This window comes from Nannobrachium achirus (genome assembly GCF_963921795.1).
Source record: "Nannobrachium achirus genome assembly, chromosome: 22".
Taxonomy (NCBI): domain Eukaryota; kingdom Metazoa; phylum Chordata; class Actinopteri; order Myctophiformes; family Myctophidae; genus Nannobrachium; species Nannobrachium achirus.
Window position 1 is genome coordinate 6,188,005 of NC_137829.1, and position 8,562 is coordinate 6,196,566.

The 8,562-nt window shown below is 39.6% G+C and overlaps 1 long non-coding RNA gene across 2 annotated transcripts; it reads right to left on the bottom strand.

The window, feature by feature from the left end:
* Positions 1 to 730: 730 nt before the first annotated feature.
* On the bottom strand, positions 731 to 7,799 carry LOC308307857. Of its 2 annotated transcripts, none has more exons than XR_013963245.1 (4): positions 7,667 to 7,799; positions 4,635 to 4,696; positions 3,438 to 3,513; positions 731 to 2,552 (listed from the first exon to the last, which is right to left on the bottom strand). It is a non-coding gene; the product is annotated as an uncharacterized lncRNA (long non-coding RNA). The 2 variants fall into 2 exon arrangements; XR_013963246.1 differs by lacking the exon at positions 7,667 to 7,799 and adding an exon at positions 6,911 to 7,105.
* Between the last annotated feature and the right edge of the window lie 763 nt (positions 7,800 to 8,562).

The window sequence follows — 8,562 nt, forward strand, 5'->3', positions numbered from 1 at the left end:
CTTTTGACATCAACATTTTCTGTTATGAGATACTTAAAGTGTGGTTCCTGTGGAAATAAGCTTCGGCTTTCTAGGATCTCCTTTTAGTTGACCTTGTACCAGTGATTTGTACGGTCATGAAACTGTACTTTTTCTATTGCAAACTTCTAATAAATTCTTCATCAATCAATCAGTTTGATGTGTGCATCATTTTTACTAGTTTCTCGGGGATCGATTGATGTGTACATTGTCACACTGCACTGGTGTTGTTGTTGCTGCTCCACACTTTGAAACAGTAAAGTTTATTAGAAAATAAATTATCTGATCTTTTCACGAACACATGGATCTTTTGGCTATTGAGAGCGTAAACATTAGTACAGTGATATGATTATACAATGAGTGCCCTATAGCAGAGGTCTTCAACAGGGGTTCTGCGAAATTGACGCTTGTTGTAGCCCCGTCCCCCCGAGGTGGTAGGGGTCCCTGCTCCATCTTCACATCACTTAGAGGGTTCCATGGCCTGAAAACGTTGAAGATCCCTGCCCTATAGGGCTTATATAACAACATCTGTAATTGGATTCATGAAGCAATAAGCCTTTGAAATGCCATCCATCTATAAATATATTCCTCTCCCCTATCTTTTAATCGTTCAATCCAATTTTTTAACTACAGACTGGATCCCAATAGTCATGTATTCAAGTAGCTCCCCCTTTTTTCTTTCCCCCCCCCCCCCCCCAAGTCAAATGGTCTTCGAATGGCGAGTCGAATCTTGCTTGAGGAGTCCAATGTATTCACATTCCTATGCAAATCTAATAGTTTATTAAATAAATATATACTACATTTATCTAAAACAGACCATAGCTTAGAGAGACACATAATGAATGATAAACTGATTACAGACTATAGGTTATAGGAATAATCATCTGAAAATGCATTGAACGGAACTGTCAGCAGGTGTCACTGTTGCACTATTGGTTTCTAAAAATCATTACTTCTCAGCACAACTTGAACGGATCGTATAACTTTGAATGCTTGAACAAGGTTTTATACCAGTAACTTTAACAAATTCAATTTAAAATAAAGTCTTCATTGACAACCATGATAATTAAACAAGGGAGATTCTCTAACTGGATTTAGGGTTAGAATTATCATTAGTCTGGACCAGGGGGTCTTCACCAGTGTGTCAATTGTTTATAAATATTTTTTTTTCTTCTTTTTTTATATTAACCACTTGAACTCACAGCACGAGCCGTTGTGAGCTTGTAGATGGGATATTTTCGGGCAAAAAGGTTTTGTGTAGAGGGGAAAAAGAGCAGACTAAGTACAGAGTGAAAGGTCAAGTATATTAACTATTGACTGTTGAACTGGTTAAATATCTGAAAACACAAGGTGACATGAATCCAAAATACACTGATGATTGTGCTGTCAAGACCCCTGGTCTAGACTAAGCCCAAAATGAAACAAATAAAATACAAATGTTATTAATTCACTGTCTGACAGCATGTTCTGTGGAGTTCAAGCCACAATATACCCAAGTACATATTTTAGAAAAATATTGTACAAATCATTTCTACTTTGCAGTATTGATATTTTTACAAAACATTTTCATACCTTTACATTTACTAAGTACATTTTGAAATGTGAGACTTTTATCCGACATTTCTACTTTGCAGTATTGATACTTATAAGTAACACATTTGAGTACCTTGGTCAGAACATCTTTGGAACACTATTAAATGAAACCCAATAAGCCGATCAAGGGTTAAAAGCGACCACACCTGTCCAGGACGGAATTCACAAAGGATGGAATTAATTTGAAAGTGTGATTCGAGTTGCATTTGGCAAGTTGACAAAATATTTTTTCCCCCCCAAATATGGGCATGTGTGTCACAATATGAATGTAACAGAATGTGATGTCACAATAGGTCAGCAGCCATAGACATCAAGGCATTACAGACAAGATGTGACGGTTTTCAAAGTTGCAATAGCATTGAATTTGTAGATACTGGAGGATGCACAATATCATGAAGTCACTGAAGTCTTCATAAACAAGATGAAGAGTCAATCTCCGCAGCAGGCCACAACGGGTGTTTGCCTCAGGAAACACCCTTTTATTTCCATCCAGCGGGTCATGGAGGAAGCAAAGTGTAGGCTGTGGGGTGAAGGCTCCTGTGGAGAAACAGAGAACGTCATTCAGCGACACCTAAACCGGTTCCATGTCCCCGTCTAGGACTGTTCCCTAGTTGTACGGTAAAGATGTGACATTTTAATGAAGTGCCCCAGACAATACATAGTACAGCGTCATTGATTGTGAATAGTTTATCAGTAGCCCTTTTTTTATTCCAGTAACCAAAGTCTGACACATACTACATCAGAGAGAGAATCCTGTAAAAAACTGTTCGCTCCTCAGCAGACCTTCAGGAGGTCCCTGCCACAGAATACTAGACCCTCAAGAGCTCCTTCAGTGATGCTGCAGTCAGGTGCCGGGGGGGCCTCCAACAAACAGTCTTTCCAGGGCAGGTCCGTCTCTGAGAGCCTGCAGCACACACAGGTTCTTCATGGCGTCAACTCACCTTTAAAACACCAGAGAAGGATCATGTCAAAACCCAAGTGTCCACTTTAGTTGTAAAGTTTCAAATCGTTAACTACAGTCAATGAAAATGTTTGCATTTCTTTGTGCTATCCACCCCAAATCGGATCTTTTGGCCCGACTTTTCACACTGCATTTGCAAGTGACACAGATCTGATCTGATTTTAACAGCGGCAGCCCAAAGCTGCACTTAGTCGACATATCTGCTTTGGTTACCGTGGTAACGACGTAGGCGTCATTACACCATAACGTTGATTATGTTCAGGAAATGCGACATTACAGAAAGGCGACAACAACAAAAACAAGCACACGTTACAATATTGTTTTTCTCCCTTCTTTTCATTACTCTTGTGTTTCGCTTTTCTCTCTGGTTTTATCCGTTTAGCTCAGGTGTTTTCTCTCTTCTCTCTTGTTTTTCTCATGTGCTCAGTGCCGCGCTGTAATCAAATAGTAAATACTCGCGCTCTGTAATGACGTCATTTGGAGCTCCGCGCTCGGGTCGCGCAGCAGCAAGTGACGTATGGACAGTTTGATGTGACTTGCATGTGACTTGCGTATAACTCTATGGGGTGGATGTGGTTACTGCTTTCTAATACAGATGTCCTCAGATCCAATTTGGATCGGATTTGAAACCACCTCTGGATGTGGTTTCTCAAAATCAGATTTCATGTGACCTGCATGTGACCTGTCTGGATTTAGACTATTTTTTTAAATTCCGATTCCACTTTTGATGTGACACAGATCTGATTCAGGCTAGATTTATGTGGCAGTGTAAATCCAGACTCAGTCTTGGCAGCAGAGACATCTTGCCTGCCGAACCCACAAAGAAGCAAGAGCTGAGGAGAGCCTTCATCAATAAGGAACTCACGAGTCGGTCCTCCTGACAGGGCAGGTCCGTGTCTGAGAGCCTGCAGCACACCCAGGCTCACCATGGCGTCACGCACCTTTAAAACAGCAGAGAAGATCATGTCAGTCATTTGTGGTCATTAATACATGGGCATAAAACAAATCCTTAACTACAGTCCACGGAAATGTTATGCATTTCTTTGTGCCACTGGATTTATCTATAGCAGGTAAACACTAAAATGGCTACTAGAATCTTAAACAGAAATTACATTTCATGTTCACACACACTCTTGTAGAGGCAAAAAACAGTCTAACATTCAAGTAGAAATCCAAGGCAGATTTCCACCAGTTCATTCCAGTCACTCAGTCATCCCAGTCACTCAGTCTTGGCAGACACATGGAGCTGCCACTGTCGGGTGCTGACAGACAATTTTAGTTAGGGTAGGACACAAATGATTGTGATCTGCAGTTGTACTCGGTGCAGTCTTTATCTAAAGACATTCCCAATGTTTTCCTCTGTTGTCATGGGACCCAAATGGACACAAGCCCCAAGCGCTTGTAGATATCTATCTAACATAGATATGCTAAAAGTCTACAATCAAAGTCAAACGTTTACTTGTCAGTGCACACATTTGATTGACAGTGTATCTAGGGTTGGGGACGGTAACCGCCGTACCGTGTCAGTGTGCCTACCACGGTCAAAAAAGAACAAAAAATAGGCGATTTTATAACCTTTTCTGTCAAGTCTTGTAACTAAAACCTGTATATAGCAGCACTCAATCACTGCGAGTTGAGACGTGAGTTTACAGAATCACTGTACACGATCTGACTACCCGTTTCTCTTCTGGTTTGTTCACACACAGCTGTCTGTGTCTGAAAAGTCCAAGTAGCTAAGTTACTATCCGAGTGCACAGATCTAAAAGCTCAGAACGCGTCGCGGATGCGACGTGTTGTGAGCTTGTAGACTGCACCACCCCTAAGTGTATCTGCTGCCAAGTTCAGCCTAGGAGCTGCATATCAATTCATATTTTTGTTTCTTCAAGTTGTGTCTGGTGTGAATGTATTCCTTTTAAAAGGAAGGCAATCGAGAACATCCAGATCTTCAAGGCTGAAAAGTGTGTTCAGTGCAAACCGCAGACAAAGGGGTTCAGTTCATCCTCTAGTTGTAGAGGTTATTACATTTTAGTTGAGGTATTAGAATTGAAAGAGATTTCAATACCGTGCTTGGAGTACGCCTTCAGTCTCGGGTTGAGAAGTCCCACACAAAGCTGCATGTTATTGCTGTTAAAACACACACAACAACAGTTAAACAGATGTACGACCCATACAAGACCCCTAACATGCTACATGAAGCAGATTGTTTAGTGAAAATAGTTTTCAGTAAACGTTTTTAAAGTTACACCAGCTTTTAGCAGCTGTCAGAGATTCCCCTTGGGCTGTGTTTCTCAACCTTTTCAGGCCACGACCTGACATTTTTAACTGGGGACCCCCTCACCCTGAAGAGGTATTAACGTCCTTAAATTGTCACTTCAGAAATGTGCATAGTTAAACCCTCCATACAGTTAAAACTTGTTTACTGTCGAGTGAGAAAACAATGTTGCACATCCGAGTTATTCATCTAGGGACCCCCCAAATAATTTGGGGACCCACCACCGGTTGAGAACCACTGCCCAAGGGAACCAGACTTTCAGTCTTTAATATATCTGATTCGAGATACAGTGTAAACAAATCTCTGACTTAAAAGGCCTGTGGGACAAACCAGGCCAGTGAATGAATGTATACATTCAAACAGAAAAGTAATTTACCTTAATGTCAAATTTAGGCCTAGAATTATTGACTGCTTTAACCAGTGAAAAATAGCAGATATACAAGCTCACAGCGCGGCACTCGGAGCCAGGTTTTTCAAAAAAATCTTAGAAGGATTCAAAAGACACTTATAGAATCGGGACAAAATTCAAATTTTCACGATTTAAAAAAAATAGCAGATCTACAAGCTCGCAGCACGGCACTTAGTGCCGCGCTGTGAGCTTGTATATCTGCTATTTTTAAATATTTAAAGCATAAAATATTGCGTCATAATGTGTTCAGGACTAAATGGGTTAATAGCAAGCAGTGTTAATTTTGTCAACTAAGACTAATAAGAGACTACAAGATTTTGATATTTTGTCGATAAGACTAGACTAAAACAATTTCAGAAGACTAAGACTATTATTTGTGTTAATCAAAAGACTATGACTAAATCTACATCTGAGACTAATGGCTGTAAAAATTAACACTGGTATGTAACTGCAATGAAACTAAAGCCAAATACATATTTTATGGTTTATTTTAACCAAGTAACCACCAGCAGAAGACAATGTCTTGTTCACAATATGGTTATATTTAGCCTAAAAAACTTTCTCCTAAAAGACAAAGACTAAAAGTCTAAGACTACTCCCATAAGACTAAGACTAAAAAATGTAGTCGACTAAAACAAGACTAGACAAAAACAATTTCAGAAGACTAAGACAAAATCGTGTGTTATTCAAAAGACTAAGACTTGCAACTGTAAGCTGCGGACAGCATTTCACAGCTGAAAACAAACATCTCTTCATATTGTTGTCTTCAATACATCCTTGTAGTACTGTACATCGGCTATTTTAAATTAGCGAACATTTAAATATTTACAGGGACATAATACAGACATTTGTCATGGAAGATTGTAGACTTCCCAAGCAACATGGAGACGTTTTAATTTTCGAAATCGCTTCATAATTGACTCAAATGTGAATGTGATCAAAACTGGTCTTTTCTTGCTTCTATCTCTAACCCTAACCCTAAACCTTAGGCCCATGGGAGTGTCGCCACTCCAACAATAAGAAGTCACTGTCGGAATGGAGATATGTCTGAATGGAGACATGGGAACATGTCCATTCTCCATTCAGACATATCTCCATTCCGACAGTGACTTCTTATTGTCGGAGTGGCAACACTTCCATGGGGGGGTTAGGGTAAGAGATAGGGTTAGTGTCTGAACTCTGAATGGAGACATGTCGGAAAGGAGACCTGTCTGAAAGGAGACATGTAACGTCCAACCTCCCCACCTCAAGCATTAGTTTAGTGAGGTTATGGTTAGGGTTAGGGGTAGGGTTAGGTGGTAAGAAAGTGGGGAACATAGAACCTGGGGAACATAGGTACACTGTGTAGCGTCCGAGCGTCACCGTCGTATGAGGGAGCGTTTTATATATATATATATATATATATATATATATATATATATATATATATATATATATTGTTTTGATTGATATCGCAAAATATACTCGAGTATTTATAGTGCCGATCCTTCGAATACTCGCGAAATATACTGTATATACAATAAAGCTGGCAAGGGCTGGACCTAGCCTAGCTGAGCTAGACATCCCAACCAATATTAAAACAAGGTACTAGGGATACTACAGTTAGTTAGTTAGCTAGATGCATTAGTATCTAGGCTAGCCCCAGGCTAGGACTCACCGATTCATCATCGCGCATCCACGTGCACACAATAGTGATCCCTTAACATGGAAGCCAACGGTCTTTCTCATCTTTGATGTCCATTTTCTCCCAAAAACACTTTTGATGCCAAGGATGGCATTGGATTTTCGCTAAAATGGTACAAACTGAAAGGCATCGATCCCTATTCTATGATCGATCCGCCATTACTGTGTACGCTTTAACACTTCCGGGTAAATATCAAAAGGTCGTGAGCGGCTTTCAAAATAAGAGACTATAGCCGCGGACGGAGCAGGCGAACGGCAGCTTGGACTAAACGCATTGAATTATTTGTTGCAATTGAATTGCACGAAGAAACCCAAGAACACAAATGTACAAGTAGTAGTGAAAATAGCCGATCTACAAGCTCATAAAGTGGTGCTTGCTTAGCGGCGCGTTGTGAGCTTGTATATCTGCCTTTCATTCGTTATTGTTTTAACAGAAGAAAGGTAGTCTTTTTTTTGTTTGTTTATAGGCCTATGCGCTAGTCTAGACTATTACTGTGTTTTTTTACTGTGTCTAGATAGATATCCATTTGCATTTGTTATATTGTTGATGATGTTCTGACATATTATCTTGTTTATTATTGTGATGTTATTTGCTTATTGTAAATCGCTTTGGATTAAAAGCGTCTGCTAAATGCCTAAACTGTAAACTGTAAACTGTATTCCAATACGTTAGCATACGGTATAGTTAACAAACAGTAACCATGTTGCATCAAACCAGACACAGGCCTACCTGGCTGAAGTTTATATTCCCCTCCGTCCTGTGTTTTCCTCCTTTATATTGTTTATTCTGGATTATTTTACTTCTGTTCTCGTGATGTGTATTTCCCTGCGTGTCTGGTCCATAGGGGTCTGGTCTCTTTTCTTGCAGTCCTTCCTGGATCTAGACGCAGTTCACACGCATGCGCAACAAGTTAGCTACTCGCAGCAGCTCCAAGCCCTCCTACTGGCCAAAGCTGGAACAGCAGCCAAGTAGTTTGAAACATGATTTTTACTTTTCCCTCAAATGTTTTAATCGCTTGTTCAAAAATAGCGTTCATGTTTTCCAAAATGTGATAGGAAGGTGTTTATTTTTTCAACATTTTAACTCTACTTATCAACCTCTAACACTCTTCTACTTTAACCTCTATTCCTAAAACTCTTGAATATTTGCTGTATTCATGTTTTAAACATGACACTTATGACTGAGAGTGAGTCTCACTAAAAATGCATGGAATATTTGAACAGAAGGTGGCGCTTTAATAATTCTAGCATTTTAAGTCTTCACCAGTAACTATTGTTTAAAATACATGTGCTTGATACTTGACACCAATAACAAGAAATTCCCTTTCATCGACAGCGTGTTTTGTAGAATGCAGGCCAGGCCATTAATTTTTTTGTTAAAATGCTACAGGCCAGTGTGGCCAAGAACTAAGTCAGAAGTGGTGTTACCAACTTCAGTTAGTGCTTTTGAGATTTACTTCCTGAAACAAAAAAACACACCAAAATGATTTGAAATCACTTTTACAATTTAACAGTAACAATCTTTCTTTGCAGTACATTTTTATGCAGTACATTTTTATTCGATACCACTCCAGCCATTCTCAAATTGTTTACAATTTTCCCTGTTCAATCAGGGATTCAAACTCT